The sequence below is a fragment of the Halichoerus grypus genome, chromosome 15 (assembly GCF_964656455.1).
Source record: "Halichoerus grypus chromosome 15, mHalGry1.hap1.1, whole genome shotgun sequence".
Lineage (NCBI taxonomy): Eukaryota > Metazoa > Chordata > Mammalia > Carnivora > Phocidae > Halichoerus > Halichoerus grypus.
The window spans coordinates 43771199-43791478 of NC_135726.1; the positions used below are offsets into that span (position 1 = coordinate 43771199).

The window sequence follows — 20280 nt, forward strand, 5'->3', positions numbered from 1 at the left end:
GTGCATCTCTGGCCCATCTCCCTAATGCAGGGCTCTTTTGTCACTGAGGAACTCGTGAAATTTCATTCTCACTTCCCATGGTGATGACCTCTGAGGTCTCCTCCCTTCCGCGGGATCTGGCTCCCACCAACTGTGCCTCTAACCAGATACACAGGGGGTCAGGTAGATTCAGAGAGAGACCCTGTTCCTGGCCTGTGCCTTCTTGGCCTCTTGCGTGGCAAATTGAGGTGCTGGTCTGGTGGTCTCTGGGCTGCCATCCTATCCCTATGTGCGTTTTAAGGCTCCAATCACAGACCTCTCTGCAAAGCTGGAGGATCATAGCTTCTGTCCCTGAAGACATGGGGGCTCCAGGAGGGCCTGGCCTCCATCTCTAGACCCTGTGGGCTCCATTCTCTTTTCTTGGCACTCCTGTGCAAGGGAGCTTGGAATGATGAGGTGACCTGACATGACAAATGTCTCAGACCTGTGTGGTGGGTACGTGGATGTTTTTTCCCTCCTTTTCCATATGTATGTGTATTTGATGAAGGAAAACAAATCGTTCAAACCTCTAGGAGGTAGGTATGAGAACTGAAGATGTACTCGCAAAGCAGACTTGAAATGTGCATGATACAAAACGTCCTCAGGGAAGCTTGAGAAGTCCAAGACGGCCTGGTGTTCAGAGTACCACAGAAGTCACCAGAAGGGCCCCAAGGTTGACAAGGTTCACACCAATCCCAAATAAGAACTGCGCATATGACCCAAAACTAATATAACACTGTACGTTAATTATACTTCAATGAAAAGAAAAAAGAAGAACCACATGCGTGGCAGAATGGGTCTCTAGAACCTCCTGGTCCTGGCTTGAAGTCTATAGAAGGGGCCCAGATGGAGCCAGGCACAAGGAGTTTCCAGCACATCACTCTGGGACCATGAGGTTGGGAGTGAAGTGAACAGCAGTAGTTAAGCTCATGGATCAGAGCCTGCCACGTGCAGAGGGAGCCTCTTTAAAGTCCCATCCAGTGTTTATCACGTGCCTCTTACATAGCCACCAGAGGTCTCTGGGGCCTGTCCTAGGAGCTAGGAGGACCTCCGCATGGTGGACGGGCTTGTCCTGAGACTGCAGGAACCACAGTTGGCCCACATAGAAGCCAGCCATCATCCCTTGTCCCTTCTCTGAAGCCTCCACAGGTAAGATGACCCCAGCACCCAGAGACACTTCCTCCAACCCAGTGTCTTCTCCCGCCTCACATCCCTCCTCTTGTAGCTTGGGTTTCAAGCCCATCGCGTCGCTAACACTCTTGCCGCACTCTTTGTATTCAACTGCCGGGTGAATCCTCACTCCACCTTCCTCACTTTGACCTGAAGGCTGCGGGGGGAAGTCGCTTTCTAGGAAGGAGGGCTCTACTCTGAATTAATGACTATCAACCTGAAATAGATCCTCAGTGCAAGTTGTAAATTTTACCACATTTCTCCTTCTACTTACCTTTCTGCCTTCAGACCTTTCTCACTCTCCTCACACCTCTGTCCCCAAGCTCCCCTCTCTCTTTGCTGCAAAGCAATTTTTTTTTGAGAGAGAGAGAGAAAGCGCAGGAGGGGCAGAGGGAGAGAGAGAATCTCAAGCAGGCTCCATGCCCAGCAGCACAGAGCCTGATGGGGGCGTGAACCCACGACCCCGAGATCACGACCCCAGCCAAAACCAAGAGTTGGATGCTCAACCGACTGAGCCACCCAGGTGCCCCTGCTGCAAAGCATCTTAGCCCTTGTCAGAACCTTGTCAGAACCTCACAAAATGACCAGATGTCTCTACTGTATACTCAGCCTCTTTCTGTTAACTGGATTCTCCTCTCTAACAATGAAATGTGTTTAAATTTCTTCCACTTTAAAAAACCAATCTCCAAACGGGCACCTGCCTGGCTCAGCCGGTGGAGCATGGGACTCTTGACCTCAGGGTCGTGAGTTCAAGCCCCACATTGTGTGTAGAGCTTACTTAAAACAAAATGAAACAAAACTAAATCCTAAAAAGCCTCCCCTTGATCTAAACCCACCTTCAGCTCCTCCCCACAGCTTGGACGACCACCGAAGCTCCAGTGACATCTCCAGCACTCCCCTAAGCTCCAGACCCTCATCCCAGTTGCCTCCTTGATATCACATTCACAGCGGAACTCATGGCCTTCTTTCTGTCTTCCACCCTTCCAAATGTGGTCTTCAGGAACTTCCCAGCACTATCACCACTACAATGCTTTGTCCCAGAGACTCAGGAGCCACTGTGAGTGGCTTTCCAAGTGAGGTTCACATACCCACTGGTGTAAGAAAGCAATCTATTAGAGTACAGGAGAGAATATTAGAACTTCTTTTTTTTTTTTTTAAAGATTTTATTTATTTATTTGAGAGAGAGAGAGAGAGAGAGCACGAGAGGGGGAGGGCCAGAGGGAGAAGCAAACTCCCTGCCGAGCAGGGAGCCCAATGCGGGACTCGATCCCGGGACTCCAGGATCAAGACCTGAGCCGAAGGCAGTCACTAAACCAACTGAGCCACCCAGGCGCCCCGAATATTAGAACTTCTATATAGACTGTTTTCTTTTTAATCTTTTAAAATTCTTTATTTCTGTTTCATAATGTAAATAGTATACGAGTAGTGTAGTGGATATATGGGCATACCTGGACATATTACAGATTTGGTTCCAGACCACCGTAATAAAACTAATATTGCAATAAAGTGAGTCAAATGAAATTTTTGTTTGTTCCAGTGCATATAAAAGTTATGTTTATACAAGCCTATAGTCTATTAAGTGTGCAATAGCATTATGTCTAAGAAAGCAATGTATATACTTTAATTAAAAAATACTTTATTGCTGGGGTGCCTAGGTGGCTCAGTCAATTAAACATCAAACTCTTGATTTCTGCTCAGGTCATGATCTCAGGACGTGGGCATGGAGACAACCTAAGATGCTCCCTCGACTTCCTTCTCCCTCTGCCTCTCCCCTCCTACTCTCTCTCTCTCAAAACAAACAAACAAACAAAAAAACCAGCCCAAACTTTATTGCTAAAAAGTGCTAACCATCATCTGAGCTTTCTTTGAGTCATAATCACTGATCATAGATTACCATAACAAATAAAATAATGAAAAAGTTTGCAATATTGGGAGAATGACCAAAATATGCACAGAGACACAAAGTGAGCAAATGCTTTGGAAAAACAGCATCAATAGACTTGCTCGATGCAGGGTTGCCACGAACCTTGAATTTGTAAAAAATGCTGTTTCTGGGGGCGCCTGGGTGGCTCAGTCGGTTAAGCGTCTGCCTTCGGCTCAGGTCATGATTCCAGGGTCCTGGGATCGAGTCCCACATCGGGCTCCCTGCTGAGCAGAGAGCCTGCTTCTCCTTCTCCCTCGGCCTGCTACTCCGCCTGCTTGTGCTCTCTCTCTATCTCTCTGTCAGATAAATAAATAAAATCTTAAAAAAAAAAAAAAAAGAACAACAATGACAAAATTTGGAAAGCCCTGTTCTAAATCAGAATAATTTTTTTGCTTGGACAATCAAAATAGCCTCCTGATGTCTGTCTGTCTGTCTATCTATCTATCTATCTAAAATATACATATAGGGGCGCCTGGGTGGCTCAGTCGTTAAGCGTCTGCCTTCGGCTCAGGTCACGATCCCAGGGTCCTGGGATCGAGCCCTGCATCGGGCTCCCTGCTCCATGGGAAGCCTGCTTCTCCCTCTCCCACTCCCCCTGCTTGTCCTGCCTCTCTCGCTGTGTCTCTCTCTGTCAAATAAATAAATAAAATCTTTAAAAATAAATAAATAAAAATAAAATATACATATAATTCACCATTTTAGCCATTTTAAGTGTATGGTTTTGATGCGGCTGTGCATCATCACTGCATTCATCTCCAGAATTTTTCATCTTCGCCCACTGAAACACTATACCCATTAAATACGAACTCCCCATACTCCCCTCTCCCCACTCCCTGGCAACTATCTACTACTTGCTGTCTCTATGAACTTGCCTACTCTAGGTATCTCATATAAGTGGAATTGTGGAATATTTGTCCTTTTGTGACTGGCTTATTTATTACTTAGCATAATGCTTCATGGTTCATACATTTGTAGCAGGTGTCAGAATTTCCTTCCTTTTTAAGGCTGAATAGTATTCCGTTGCATGGATAGACTACGTTTTGTTTATCTACTCATCCATCAATGGACATCTGGGTTGCTTCCACCGTTTTGACTATTATGAATAATGCTGCTTATGAACGTGGGTAAAGAAATCTACATCCACTCTTGCCTCCCCCTCTCTAGTCCTTCCCTGCAACTGTAGCCCAAGTAATCCCTTTACGCCCACAAGTATGGTAAAATCACCCCTTGCTTAAAACTTACTAGTTCCCCAATGCTCTCAGGCAAGATCTTACTACCCTAGTTTCTTGAACACAAAGCCACTGAAAACACCTGCTGTTTCTTCTGCCCTAACCGTGCTTTTCTCTCTGCTTCTCCAAGTTGTTTTCTTCCTTCTTCCCTTTAGGACCTCAACTCCTGCTCTCTTTCCTGGGCGAAGAATTCCCTGATCACCCTCCTACACTAGGTCAGGGGACTCTCTCCCCCTCCCTCTTCCACTTTCCCCTCCTACCACTTGTCACAATTGGCAGTATCTCATGTGTATTTGTGACAACGTTATTGTGTTTCCATTAGAGAATCAACCTATGAGGGTGAGGGCATGCATTCCCCGGTCCCTACGGTGCCTGTCAGGACCCGGCATCCAGTAAGCAGTCAATATTTTAGTCAGCTATTTCAATAATAAATACGTGAGGACGCAGCTAACCCCTCCCGCCCAGGGGCCAAGCCAAAGTGGAGGATCGGGGTGGCCCTGCGGGCTGTGGCCGCCTGTCCTCAACCCCCGCCCTAACGCAGCCCCACAGGGAGGTCCTCGGCGCCTGAGGTAGGAAGCTCAGGGCCGCCCCCTCCCGGCTCGCGCAAGGGGGGTTGGCTTAGAGCCCCTGGGTCCGCAGCCACCCCGGCGTCCGCCTGGGGCGGGGGCGGGGCCGGTCCGGAGACGTCACTTCCGGTGTACACAGCCGGTCCGGGCGGTGCGTTGGGGGCCGGGGCGCGTCGCAGGTGAGGAGAGGGCGCGAGCGGGCGCTCCCTGGCGCAGGCGGGAGGGCTGGGGGGTGGCCGGTGGGCTGCGGCCGGGGCCGGCGACTGGACGAGCTCGCGGGGCGCCGCTCCGCTCGGGGCCGCGGGGCGCGGGGCCGCGGGCTCCCGCCCCTTGCCCGTCCGCTGTGGAGGACGCCGGGCTCTGGGGGCGCTGGCCGGGCGGACGGAAGCCCGGAGGGGCCTCCCGGCTCGTGCCCGGGACCGGGGGCGCCGGGTGTGTGTGGGGGAACCCCGCAGACGCGGGGCGGGAGGGGCGGGGGGCGCTCCCTCGGGCCGCCGGGGCCGGAGAGGTCGGGCTGGCGCGGGCACCCGCTCCCGGAAGCCGGCGGACCAGTCCGCCGAAGCACGGCGGCCTGTGGGCGTCCGGGGTCCGCCGGGACTAGCTGGGGACGCGGCCCTCACGCCGCCCGGCGGCTGCCCGGCCGGCTGCGCGCACCTTCCCCGCCGTGCGGGGCCGCCGAGGAACACGGTTTTCCGGCTCTCCGGAGCCTGCTGGCGCAGTTGGGCCGGGGGAGGTTCTGCGGGCATCGGGCAGGGCCAGGGCCAGGGCCAGGGCCGGGGATGAAGGACCCACGCCTGGGGGCGAGTGCAGGGTCAGGGGTGTGTCTTCCTGCTCCGCGCGGTGCGAGGAAAGAAGCATGCCTGGTTGGCACGATAAGAATTCTGTTTATACTCCTCACAAAATTTGCCAGATGAACACTCCGGTTGGGGGACCCCAATTTGAAAGTCGCTTGTTCCCGCCCCTTCACCCCCATTATAAAAGCAATTCGTTCTCTTCACATTCGAGACAGCACAAAAAGTATCGTGACAATACTTTTTCAGATGACAATCATCCGCCCACCTACCACTCAGTGACAATCGTTGCTAACATTTTGTTAATACCAATAAATAGTCTGTTTTACTTGTATAATCACTTGTATGGACTTCATAGTTACCATTGTATACCATAATGTAACCAAACCCTGCAGATGAACATGTAGATTGTTTCCAGTTCGTCACAAGATAATTCTGCCAAAGGGATTTGTCTGATTGTTTTAGGATAAATTTACAAAAGAGGTCAAAGGTAACATTCATTTAAAAAATAGCTTTATATTTGTTTCCTTTGTTGACCTGTTTGGAAAATTCTTCTCCATCCCGGTGTTATAAAAAGTTCCATTCATTTTTGCTTCTCATTTCATGGCCTTTTTTTTTTTATTTTAACTTCCAGCTTAAAAATTTCTACTTAAAATTTCGTCTCGGTGTAAGATACGAAATATTTTCCAAATGGTTAGTTGACCCAGTTTTATTGAATAGGCTATGACTGCTGTTTTGTCATATTTTAGACCTAAAGTTCTCAGTATGTGTTTATAAGGGACTACTCACAAAATTGGTATTTAGATTTTGTATATGCTGTTTTTACATTTCATTCGCAGTATCTTTTTTTTTTTTCTTAATCATTTCCTTTACAAGTCTAGGAAATAGTTCATGTTTGAAGGGTTTTTTCTTTTTATCTTTTAAAGTGAAAAGTTTATTGTTTCATTTGCTTTCTTGCTGACAAGATAACAAACTCCATATGAAGAGTTCAGGTTTGTTGTGGCAACTTTTCAGTCTGGCATTTGAGATTCTAATCTTCCTCTATTTTTGCACACGAATACGTAGGTTAGCATTGGAGACCAAGATAGAAAAGCTCTCAGATTCCCTTGGCAAGCCTAGATTTTTTCAATCTAAAATTATCTCTGGATTTTTGGAAGACAGCATGTTTTAAGCATCCTTTAAAAAAATTTTTTTAAACAAGCTGCACATGATTCTGCTGAAATCTTACTAAATGTTTATTCTGTTTCAATCCTGGAGCCTAATACACCAGAAGCTTTATGTCAAGTGGGTCTTCCAAGTCTGTAGGAAAGTAACTGTATCTAGGAGCTAGTAGGCTGGGGCATCACATGGGCTGAGTGTCCAGTCTCTTTCTTTCCCTCTTGAGATGTTGTCCTTTGTGGAAAATGATGACCTTCCTAGGTGGACAAAGAATGTTGGTTTGAAAAGGAATTGCTTTACTTTGGAGTTACGGGGGGGGGGAAAAAAGATGCCTTTTTCTCTTAGTACAAGTTCACAGCCTGAACTTGTGAGGGGTTGTGCTTCACATGTCTTTATCTCTTCTGAAACTGATCTTAAGGCCCAATTGATAGATGCAGTGGCTGCTGCTTACTCTTTCCCTTGACATTGACCATGAATATTTGGCATGGTGAGCCAGATTTTCTTGCTGTTGTCAGTCTCCTCTTGGTTGGCCTTCTTGAGTTGGAGCTATTGTGGTCATCTTCTTAACTTTGTGACTGTGCTTTTTCACTTGAGTTTGTTCTCTTTCCACATCTGCCTGTGAGCATTTTCCAAGGCCTAGCTTCATGCCTCTACCTCTTTTCCCAAAAAACATGCTCCTTCCCACTCATCCAGTATATGACTTCTGGGCAGAGAACCGCTTCACCCCCTCACTCCTGTCTCCATGCAGTGACCCCAAGTCAGACTTTGCTGCAAGTCATTTCTTTATCTCCAGCTGACCCCTGGTCATATTCTCAAGGCCATATTTTCTCCAGCTGAGGGAGCCCTTCTTTGCTTGCCAAGGTGGCCTGTCCTTCATAACTGTAAGGACCTAGCCCATCTCCTTTTCCTTCTTGATTTGGGCTGTATTTGCTGTTTGCTTTCTGTCCCTACAACTTGATTTAGACTTTGTATCTTTGCTCTTAGGGACTTCAGACATAATCTGGTCCCACCCTGGATGAGAAAGATGAGACCCAGTGGTTTTATTCATTAATTTAGTTAACTCACATTGATGGAGTACTCCGAGTATGAGCTAGTTACTGTAGTGGAAAATTAAAATACAGAGCTGAAAGGCACAGTCTGAACAAGAAGGCCAAAAAAGCAATTGCCATAAAGTATCCTAAGTGCTTAGAAGTGGGGGGACACGTAATGAGCTCCCCCAGGTTTCAGAGATCTTGCATGTTCACTGCTCCAGGACCTAGAACACAGTGTTCTGGGAACAATCAAGTATTTGTTGAATGAATCAGTGATCATCTGAGAATGAAATGAGAATAAAACGCTGTCTATAGAAAAGATATAAACCAAGAGACATTTTTTAAGTGTAGTTTGGAGAATTTCAGGGAAAACTTTAAGTTCAACCAAAATGACCCGGCTGTAACCCCAAGAAGGCATGTTTGGAATGTGTTCATAGCCAGAATGCTTAAACTTAATTTTGTATCCTCAGAAGAAAGACTGCATTTCTAGGAGAGGGTTGGGATGGTGTCTATGGAAATTGGGGTGACGGGTCCAAGAGAGGAACTGGGTGATATGTCTGGAGCACTGCCTGGGAGCACTGCCTGGGGGCCCTGGCCAGAGGAGCTGTGTGCAGTCCCCCAGTGAGCCTCTGCACCACCAAACAGATGGGTGCATCTCTGTTGATGCCTCTAGCCAGGAGAATCTTTCCCTTGCTTTGCTTCCACACTCCTAATACCTTCTGATTAGAACGTGGCTTCACATGGAGATTTCCTGCCAAGGAGAGAATGTGAATGGTTGAGAGCTCCATATCCAAACCGCTCAGATCAGATCCTCATCTTGGGGTGCTGGCTAATCTCTTTGTTTGCCCCTTTGTAGAATGGGGAGAATGGTAGTACCTACCTCTTTGTTGCCTGGCACCTGCTAAGTGCTTAGTAAATATTAGCCCTCATCAGTATTTATAAACTTAGTAACTGGTCTTCTGGTTAGTACACAGTCATCTTTGAGTTTAGGTGGCCTGACTCAGTTGCCCTGGACCTGCTTGCTCCTGGGTGCATTGACAAAGCTGAGAACCGGAGGGGAAGTCATGACAGATGCACTTTGCCCAGGCTGCTCATCCAGAGAATCCAACTGCTGTTGTCAGGGAAGGTTTCCTGGAGAAGGACGGGCTTGAGCTGAGTACGCTGGGAGAACGGTAGTACAGCACCACAGTAAGGGGAAAGGCCATGATGGGTACAAAGGAGTAGGTGAGCAAGCAGGAGGTATGTGAGCTGAAGGAGTTTTAGGGTAAAGGGTGGACAGGTATGAATATGGAAGTGGAGGGAAATGAGATTGGAGAGGAAAGCGGGGCCAGCTCTTGAAGAAATAATTAATGACAATATGTAACTTACTGGGCACTAACAATGTGTCAGGTGTGATGTTAATCCCTTCACTCATTGTACTAGCCAGGTTTGGTGCCAAGTGCTTTGTGTATATTACCTTGTTTCATCTTCACAACAACCCTGTGATGTAGGTGCTTACGTTACAGGAGAAGTTAGTGTCCAGTGTCAGCTGCTGGTCTCTGCCTGGTGATTCAGCCTGCACACGGTTGCAAGGTTAACACTTAATATCTTTTGTACCTTTTTTTTTTTTTAAAGATTTTATTTATTTGACAGAGAGAAAGACAGCCAGAGAGGGAACACAAGCAGGGGGAGTGGGAGAGGGAGAAGCAGGCTTCCCGCGGAGCAGGGAGCCTGAAGCGGGGCTCTATCCCAGGACCCTGAGATCATGACCTGAGCCGAAGGCAGACAGACGCTCAACAACTGAGCCACCCAGGCGCCCCTGTACCTTTTTAAAAAAAAAATTTTTTTTTAAGAGTTTATTTGTCAGAGAGAGAGAGAGTGAGCACAGGCAGGGGTAGTGGCAGGCAGAGGGAGAAGCAGGCTCCCCACTGAGCAAGGAGCCTGATGTGGGACTTGATACCAGGACCCTGGGATCATGACCTGAGCCGAAGGCAGACGCTTAACTTGACTGAGCCACCCAGGCGTCCTTCTTATGTACATTTTAAAGCTTTTGTGACTCCTATTACCTGGTGAAGTCCAAGCCCACCAAGATCCTCTGGCTTTATGGAACCATCTTGGGTTAAAATGTGAAAATATGTGTATCTTAGAATTGAATAAACACAGTATAGGTGCAGATATGCATCGAGCTCAGAGAAATGTCAGTCAGTGAAACAGGTAAGATGCAGAACAATGCGTATATGGCCCATTTGTGTAAAAAACAAAGGAGAGAGAGACAGATAAACATGAAATAGGTTTCTAAGTGTAGAAAAAAAATTCTGGAATGATAGAAAAGAAACAGTGGTTGCCTTTGGGATGAGGCCCCAGAAATCTAGGCTGTTAGACTGAACTAGCTTTGTCTTGCGTACCCCTTTGTACAGGATGGTTTTCTTTTCACTATATATGTGTATTATAGGTTCAATTTGAAGATAATAAAAACAAATTTTTAAGTGTTTGCTATGTACGTAAGCAGTCATTTAGAGAGGGAATGTAGCACAGACTCTAAGAATAAGGACTCTATCCAGACTGCTTGGGTTCGGTTTCTGTCTCTGCCACTTACTAGTCATTCATCTCTAAGTCACCCAACCTCTCTTTACCTCATTTTACCCTGTCTGAAAATGGGGGAGGTAACACGAGCTCTCTCCTGGAGTTAATAGTCAGGCGTTAGTGACTTAATATTTGTGAAGTCCTTAGACACATCCAGAGTTCCCGACTGGTATGTTTTTTTTGTTGGCGGCAGGGTCATTATGGCCCAGTGCTGGGCACCGCGGTGCGCACCAAGAGGGGGCCAGCCTGCCTCCGTGCACTTACAGTTCCTCTGGGAGGGGAAGGCATACAGAGCTAGCGACAAGCAACGGCAGTGGAGCTCGGACAGGCTTCGTGGGGACTGAAGGGGCCCAGGATGGTGTCATCCAAACAGTGACTCTTAAATATGGGTAACTTCTAGAAAAAGTGAAAGGGGAGAAAAGGGCACCCAGGGACTTGTTCCAGGGGTTATGTGTGCCCCAGATAGATGGAGAAATGAGACAGGAAAGAGCCTGAGGGGAGCCCGAAATTGGGATATAGCGTGTGATGACAGGTTATCGTTATACGGCAGAGTTTTTTAGCCTATATAAAATAATGATATGATTTATAAATGACATCTTAAGCTTGATGAGACGGGGTAGCTGGACCTTGCTCTTTGAAATGGCCATGAGGTGTTCCTGTGTAATTTACTTAATGAATCCCTTAATGCAGCCCACGTGGGTTACTTCCAGGTGGAAGCTTGCAGACAGTGCTGCCAGTGAGTGTCTCTGATATAGGCCTCTACATTTACTGAGTCTGTTTCTAGGATTCATTCCTAGATGGTATCACTTTTTTTTTTTTTTTTTGACTGTGATCCTTGTGTCTGGGTCGCTGTCCAATCTGTGCTTTTTCAAATTGGGAGTTGCAAAGAATCTTTTTTTTTTTTTTTTTTAAAGATTTTATTTATTTATTTGAGAGAGAGAGAATGAGAGAGAGAGCACATGAGAGGGGGGAGGGTCAGAGGGAGGAGCAGACTCCCCGCAGAGCAGGGAGCCCGATGCGGGACTCGATCCCGGGACTCCAGGATCATGACCTGAGCCGAAGGCAGTCGCTTAACCAACTGAGCCACCCAGGCGCCCTGGAGTTGCAAAGAATCTTAATGGGATAGTTTTTGAGTGCAGAATTAGAGCTAGAGATTACCTGGGGGAAAAAAATCTAATTTTCTTATTAGAAATAATTTTGGGATTAGGTGCCAGTGAGATGGTATTTACGACGGGGAACCTGGGAATACCTGAGTCTTCCCCCACCCCACCCCCAGGTGTATGCCTGAGAACAGAGGCAGAGGGAAGCTGGCTCAGCTCCCAGACTCAGCTACCAGACCTGAGTGCTGCAGGCTGTGATAACCTAGGCAGGGGAGGCAAGAGCAGTCGGTCCCTCTCCCCAGCTCCCAAAGACCTATCCTACCCGTGGGTCTCAAGGTAGCAGAGAATGCGGCCACAGTAGCTTTGTACTTTACAGTGCAAGGTTATCCCTTCCTGAGGCTTGTCCTTGCCCGTCTTCCTTCAGCTTGGGGCTGAAAGAGGAGGGAGGGTGGGCAGGGAAATGGGAGGAGCCATGACCTCCTTCCCCTCTGGAGGACACAGGGCAGCCCTCCTTTTAGTTTGTTGCCAGGACCTTGAGAGTTGGGGCCAGAGCAGCAGGAAGGTAAGTAATATTTTTGAAAAATTTCGTAGCTGTGTGGTATTTCGAGGAGGAAGAGTTTGGGTTTGTTTGGGTTTTTTTTCACTAATAGTAGGCTAGCGTGAAGTATTTCATTAGAAGATAAAATACTTTTCTCTGACTAGTGTCCAGCTTCTTTCAGAGCAGAGAGCTCCAGTTTCTCAGTGAGACTCAAGGTGTGCCAAGTGTTGTGGTTTATGGGGTTAAGCCTCACCACTGTACTGAAGAAACTGAGGCACAGAGTTCAAAGAAACAGAGGCATAGAGTTAATAAGTGCCATTCATTTAACTGATAATTACTGAGAACTGGGATTCATATCTAGGTCAGTCTGACTCCCATACCCATAACTGCTGCACTTTGTCACTGCCTGTTTCCAGGAAATCTCTTTGTTACTGTGTAGCATCTTTTTTTTAAAGATATTTATTTATTTATTTATTTATTTATTTAATTTATTTATTTATTTGCCAGAGAGAGAGCACAAGCAGGGGGAGCGGCAGGCAGAAGGAGAGGGAGAAGCAGACTCCCCACGGAGCAGGGAGCCCGATGCGGGGCTCAATCCCAGGACCCTGAGATCATGACCTGAGCCGAAGGTAGACGCTTAACTGACTGAGCCATCCAGGCGTCCCATGTACTGTGTAGCATCTTACCTACAAGGTAAAAGCATGAGGTTTTTCTCCCATGAGGTTGTAAGCTCCCGGAGAGCAGGAATTGTGTCTGTTTCATTCAGCCCTGTACCCCCAGTGCCTGGAGCAGTGTCGGGCACATAGTAGGACCTCAGTAAATGAGGTCCTGGAAGTCAATATGGTGGTAAGCCACTGCAGGCCTGCACTGTAGTGCTGTCTTCTCTGCCTGGGGAATAACGGGAGGGATGGGGAGGAGGCTTCTTGAATGTCCTCACTGCTCAATACCTGACCTGCTGCTATGTTTGTGGGGAAGAACGGGCTCCCTCGCCTTGACTCTGACTTGCTGTTCTTTCTGAGAGATGGGAAGGCTTGCTGGGTGTGCAGAACTGGAGTCAGTGTTCCCAGCCTGGAGGCAGGAGCTGCTGTAATTATCCATTGATCAAATTTTTCAAGGGTGCCTTAAATTCTCAGAAATGGTCCCAAATCTGAAGTGCTTATATCTGAAGTTTATATCATTCCTCTCCATAGTAAGAGAAATAATTTATACATTACAGTTTGATTTAACCGTTTGTATGTAAGCTTCTTTTTTTTTTTTTTTTAAGATTTTATTTATTTGACACAGAGAGACAGTGAGAGAGGGAACACAAGCAGGGGGAGTGGGAGAGGGAGAAGCAGGCTTCCCGCCGAGCAGGGAGCCCGATGCAGGGCTCGATCCCAGGACCCTGGGATCATGACCTGAGCCGAAGGCAGACGCTTAACGACTCAGCCACTCAGGCACCCCTGTATGTAAGCTTCTTGATAAGTACTTGTTTTTCCCCATTTGAGGTTAATTTTAGACAGGTTCCATAGTGTAAAGTTAAGAATAAGTAGCACAATTAAGTTTTCTTAAATAACTTTCTAATGGATACGTTAGTTTTCATTAGGTCAACTTGCTTTTATGTTTGGAAACTTTTTGGGTAATGAAGGCTAAAACTAGGCTCAAACAGAGCTGAGTGGATCAAGGCCTTTTCATGCTGTAACATACTAACAAAAATAAACTAGTGGTTTTTAATAGATGTAGATTTTTTGGAATGTTTTAACAATTTGGGTTTGAAAAAATCACATCAATGCTTGTGACTTCTAAAAAATGATTTTCCTCAGTCGACTGTACTTCAGTTAAAAAAAAAAAAGATTTACTTTAAGTCATTCTCCTTAATTTATACCCAAATTTCCATCAGTGTCACAATTTTTTGCTGTGACTATTTTCATCGTGCTTGGCTGTATTGGATGTGAAAACTTCTAATGGTCCAACGCCATTTTAGTTTATCAAAAACCTAGTTTTACCTGAGCAAACTTTTTCAGAAGTTTCAGAGCCAAATTCATTTATCCTTTGGTGATGTGTGGTAGTCATTTGTAGATAAACCTTTGCCGACTGCCTCCTGTCTCCTGCTTTAACTTCTTTTGAAGATTTCTGTTTAATAAAGTGTTTTGGCTCAGAGTGTTTCTCTAATAAAATTCTTTCAAAAGTTCTAATACTTGTTTTAAAGGCAACAGGTTTTGAGTTACTCTTTTGATTTTATAAGAAAACTAAAAACAAGTCTTAGAATACAGCAGGTTGATTTATCACCAGAAAATTTGACAGATAGCTAGATCAGCCCTTCACAGGACTGGCAATAGATTTTTTTTTTCCCCAATAAATGTTCACCATTTTTCTTGGTACGAAACTGAATATATGGTGATTACCATCCATTTCATTTACTTTTCTACTTATTTATGTGTTGACTGTTTAAAAAATAGCCTTTGATCTTCCTCTTTCTCTCCCTAACCCCAAAATATCCTCAATTTAAACAAAATTGCCCTTCATCTGTATGACTGTTTAACACATTTGGCCTTTTTTTTTTTTTTTTTTTTAAACCTGTGCTATTTTGAAACTACATTTCAACTCTTGACTTTATGGTTAGAACAGTTTTTCTTCTGCTTAGATTAAATTATTACTTGTTTGTAGATTACTGAATAAAAAAGCTTTTCAGATCCACTAATGATAGCTTGCTTTGTTATTATAGAGGAATGTCCTATTTTGTGGTGATAAATGTTACAGAGCAAGTGTCAGGACAAGAGGCAGTCAGATGTCACCATGTGGGGCAGTTTGTTCCCCCATTAGACCAGAAGCTCCTTGAGGGCAGGCACAGATACCCTCCCTCTGCATCCTGAGTGCCCCAAGCATTCAGAGCATTCAGGCACCACTCGTAGGGTTGACCGTGTTACTGGAGGATGCGTATAGAAACATCTTCCTTTTAACTATGGTAGATTTGAACGTTGATCAAAATTTTTATTTAGTAGGGTTTGTTCATTTTCCTATGTACTTGAGTTTTCAGAGCTCAGTTTAGGATAAATGGGCTTCAGATTTTGTCAACTGAGCAGTTATTCAGTAAGTTTTTAGTTTTTGTTTTGTATTAACAGCAGTTTTAGTAGTTATTTCTTGAACAGAAAAAAATAATCTTGGCCTCCTTAAAACTTCTTCATTGACATTTTTTACTCTGATAGAACTTTAGTGTCTCCAGGGTTTTTGGACAATTCTTTAAATTTTCTTTTTTTTCTTATTTTTTATTTATTTGAGAGAGAGAGAGAGAAAACACAAGAGGGGGGAGGGTCAGAGGGAGAAGCAGACTTCCCGCCGAGCAGGGAGCCCGATGCGGGACTCGATCCCAGGACTCCAAGATCATGACCTGAGCTGAAGGCAGTCGCTTAACCGACTGAGCCACCCAGGCGCCCTGGACGATTCTTTAAATTAACATACTTAGTATTAATTCCTTGGGAACTGTTTTTGTATAATAGGCTAGCGTTCAGTTTTGCACATAATTTTTCTTTGGGAGCAGTCTCCGGGCGCAGAAATAATCCGGGCTTGGGGGACCCAGAAGTGTCACTTCCTTTGCTCTGGCTTTGGCTCTCCATGCCTGCCTTTCCATTTTGATGTTTTAATGATACCCTCCCTGCTCGGTGATTTGTGTTCAGGAAGCGAGGCAGTGATTACTTTTGTTTCTGCTTTGTGAACTTCCTCCCCCACTTCCTATTTTTACCGAGCAACTACAGGAAATGAGGCAGCTCCTGGCTGACTGCTCCTAAGCACTGATTTTAGGTGGCAGAGGACAAGGGCCTGAGCCATTTAAAACATTTTCCTCCTTGGTCTTTTCACTACCTCCTTCCTGTAGGAATCATAGGAACATGATTTTGTGATTGGGTTGAGATGATGACATGTCCTCCTCACCCTTGGTGGGGTGGGGTGCTGCTCAGTTGGAGGGCGGCGCTTTGGTGAAGTAGTAGGTGAGAGGTTTTCTCCATTATAACAGTAGGAGTGGGACATCGTAGCCGTGTGGCCCAGCTGCTGTCGTGGGTGAACAGTTTGGCAGAAGCAAAGGGTGGCTTGAAGGGACCTGTTCTAAAAGCAAAGCTGGGAAGGTGGACTCTGGTCCTCCCAGGGTGGGAGCCCTGACTGTAGGGGCCCTGTCTGCTCTCTGAGATCTTTGAAGAGGGTCTCTCTCAGCCTTCGTGGTGCTCTCCTTCCTCTGAACTCATGGCATTTGTCTTCTAAATCACTATTTAGCATTTACCCTCTTTTTTCCCATGACAACTCTTATCGTATTGTGGACCTGTGGGAGCTTCGCTTAGGGAGAAGTTTGTATCATCTTCTCAGAAAGAAGTAACTTTTTATACATTAGGTAACTTGAATACAGAAGGTGCTCAAAGCACTTGTTTAGCAAAGTTTCTCAGTAGCGGCACTATTGACATCTTGGGTTGGGTAATTCTTTGGCTTTGGATGAACCAGGGAGCTGTCCTGTGCCTCGTAGCGTAGTTAGCAGCATTTCTGGCCTCTACACACTAGCACGCCCCTGCTTCCCCAGTTGTGACAACCAAAAAGTGTTTCCAGACATTGCCAAATGTCCCCTGAGCTGGGTGTGTGTATGTGTGTGAAGCATCCTCTCCTCTACTTGTTGAGAACCACTGTGTTAAAGGATTGAAGGCTAACTTTTAATTTTGTAAAAAGAAATAAAAAAGAATGTTTGGTTCCTTGGGATTGGAGCCATTTGTTAGTTTCTATTCCAATATCTAACATTCTCATACATTTTTGGTTTGCCTCTTTGATTTTGCTATTGTCTATCAGTCAGCTTTGAAGTATATCTTCCCTTCTGTGTGCCTCCATTGAAAGAGCTGGGGCCTGAGCATCTGACAGCCTGGCTTCTGATCCTCATGGAAAGCATTCTCTCTCAGTCTTGATCTTGCTTGCTCCAGAAGGCTAGTTCCTGGGAAGCTGAACACTGTGGGTATAAAGGAGAAAATGAAAGGTATCTAGAATGTAACAGTAACAGTAGCTCACGTTCATGGAGCAGTTGCTGTAGACCAGGTGAACAGAATTGGCAGGATTGACTGTAAGGGATAGAAAGCCGAGGGAACAGGACAGGGACCATCTGGGACAACATCTTAGGTTTGGGTTCAGGGTTGGTAGTGACTTTAGCCAAAACAGTACATACAGCAGGAGGCTCAGGGAATGGAAGGGTGACTAGGTAAAGTTTGAGGGACCTGAGGAGATGTCTCATGAGTCTAGTCCTGGCAGGGAGAGGTCTTGACCAAAGAGTTGAATTTGGGTGTCATCAGCAATAGGTATGGGTATGATCTCCCAAACAGAGGTCACTTTACTTTTCATTACTCCAACTCAACTTCCTGTCAATTCCAAGAAGACTACAGCTTTCAGCCATCTCCTCTAAGAGTGATAAACAGAATGCCAAGGTCTAGATATTTGACGGAGGTAGATTAGTGCAGTGGAGAGCTCAGCCTCAGATTACCAAGCCCCAAACCCAGTTCTGTTGGTGACAACCACCTCAACCACATGGCAAGACCTTGAAAAACTCACTTAACCTCTCTAGATGCTTTACCTACCTCACAGGGTCATTGTGAGAATTAAATTAGATAATACAGGTGAAGTGCATAGCACAGAGCCTGGCCCCAAGTACCCATTCAGTTAATGTCAGCTGTTTTTATTTTAGGGTTCTAGCAAGGATTAAATGAGTTTAGGTATCTGAAGCTCAGTTTAATGCTTGACAGGTTGTCGGCCCTTAATGAATGGTCTGTTTTGTTGAGGAGTACTTGTGTGAACATGGCACGTTGTCAGTCGCTTTATTGATTTATTGATTTAAGCAGAGGCTTATTTCTAGCACTTAACTACTGCTTCTGTGGATGGCAACACTGACTGTATGAAACACTGTATGGAAAAAAAAAGACACCATTATGGGCACCTGGGTGGCTCATTTGTTAAGCATCTGCCTTCGGCTCAGGTCATGATCCCAGGTCCCTGCTTCTCCTTCTCCCACTCCCCCAACTTGTGTTCCCTCTTTCGCTGTCTCTCTCTCTGTCAAATAAATAAATAAAAATCTTTTTTTTAAAAAAACACCATTAAATAAATACTGAGGATGAGCTAATCATTCAACAAATACCTGTTGAATGTTTACAGTGTGCTTAGCACTCTTGACTATCCTGAATGAGCTCGGTGATCCCGAGGGCTGGAGGTGGCGGGGAAACACGGAAACTGGTGGCATGATGCCGTATGTTACAGTACGGCCACAATTCGGCCAAGATGGGGGCTAAAAACAGGGTGTTCCAGTAGCACACAGAGGGGCTCCTAGTCCACTTTTTGCCAAGGTCGCGTCCCAGAGGAGGTGATTTCTAGGTTAGACATCCAGGAGGAGTGAGAATAAACTAGGAGAGCTTGCCAGGTGGAGGGAACTGAGCATGTAGACGGTGAGTGGGAAGACGGCAGCAGCAAGAAGTGGGCAGTGGTGGGCAGAGGGGTGGGGGAAGACAGTTGGGAAGGGTAGTGGAGAGCCGTAACAGATGTGAAGCAGGAGAATAGGTGATTACATTGGTGATTACATTGGCTCTAGAACAATCACACAGCAACCAGAAGGGAGCAGTCCTGGAGTTTGGAAGATCACTCAGGAGGCTCCTCTTGTAATTCCAGCAAGAGGAAAAGAAGGTGTGAACTTTGGATTGGCAGTGAAGGTAGAGAAAAGGGAAAAGACTTGAGACATATTAAGGAGGCAGGAGGTGTATGACTAAATGATTAAGTGGCTGTAAAGGAGAGTGAGGAGTAGAGGATGACTGCCAGGTTTCTGGCTTACAGGCAGATGGTAGATCAAGGCAGGAAAGGAACGAGAGCCTGGGGAGGGTTGGTGATGGGCACTTGACTTGGGGACCTGTCCAGTAGGCAGTTGAATATTTGGGATGTGGAGCACAGGAGAAAGATCTGGACTAGAGAGATGGATTGGGGGATCCTCCTAGGGAAACCATGTTGATCATAGAAACAGACAAGGCACAGCATAGAGCTCTGGGGAACCACGTGCTTCAGGTTAGAGCAGGAGTGGTTCCCAGAGGCAACTAAGAATGGCCAGAGGGGCGGGAGGAGAGCAAGGAGGACAGGCATCTTCCCATACAGAATTGCCTCACTCTTTTTAGTGTGATAACATATTACAAAGGGAGCCAAAAAAGTAGAGTCCTAGGACTGAGAGAACAAAACTAAATCTTTCAGGCATTTTCTTTTGCCTGGATAGATATTTTAAATTCATGAATGTTGAGAATAAAATTCTTCAAAGCATTTTTCTGGAGTGCATTTCTAAATATGGCTCGTGTCATTCTGAACCGACAAAAAACATGGAAATGGTTGGGCTTTGAACTTGACAGACAATAACTTCACTAATCTCCCTGAAGAATTTCCTGTGGTGTCTCCATATTATCAAGGGTAGATTTAGATTTACATTGTTACAGACTGGAGGGGAGAAAAAATTTCTGTGTTTTTTGCTCTGAAGAGGGAACTCTTTATGGAGTGGTTCATCTTTATTTTTTTTTTAACAGCTTTACTGAAACATAACTCACATACCATACAATTCATCCATCTAAAGTATATGATTCAGTGCTTTTTAGTATATTCAGAATTCTACAGCTACCACCACAATCAATTTTAGAACATTTTTAATCACTCCAGAAAGAAACCCTGTATCCATTAGCAGTCATTCCCCATTCTTCTCATCCACCCCAGCCCTAGGCAACCATTCATCTACTTTCTATTTCAATGGATTTGCCTGTCCTGGACGTTTCATATTAATGGAATCATGTGTAGTATGTGGCCTTTTGTGTCTGGCTTCTTTCACTCAGCGCAGTGTTTTCAAGGCTCATACATGTTGTAGCATGGATCAGTGCTTCTCTCCTTTTTATGCCTGAATAATATTCCATTGCATGGCTCTCCTATGTCTAGTTTATTCATTCATCAGTTGATAGACTTTGGGGTTGTTTCCACTTTTTTTTTTTACAATTATGAATAGTAAACTTCATACACAGGTTTTTGTGTAGACATGTTTTTCATTTCTCTTGGGGGTATACTCTTGCTTGGTTATATGGTACTTTTATGTTTAACCTTTTGAAGTTCTGCCAGACTGTTTTCCAGAGTCTCTGTACCTTTTTTGCATCCTCACAGGCAGTTTCTCCACATCCTCCCCAGCATTTGGTA

The 20280-nt window shown here is 45.6% G+C and overlaps 1 protein-coding gene across 7 annotated transcripts in view; it reads left to right on the forward strand.

The window, feature by feature from the left end:
- The first annotated feature begins 5020 nt into the window (after positions 1-5020).
- GARRE1 (granule associated Rac and RHOG effector 1) overlaps positions 5021-20280 on the forward strand; it is a 79693-nt gene continuing 64433 nt past the window's right edge. For 2 of the 7 annotated variants that reach the window (XM_078062997.1, XM_078062996.1), the window contains exons 1-2: positions 5030-5086; positions 12595-12780. The gene's annotated coding sequence lies outside the window, so the exon portion shown is untranslated. Of the gene's footprint in view, positions 5087-12085; positions 12112-12594; positions 12781-20280 lie in introns of those variants that run through there. The other 5 variants (XM_078062995.1, XM_078063001.1, XM_078062998.1 and 2 more) reach the window with 4 other exon arrangements.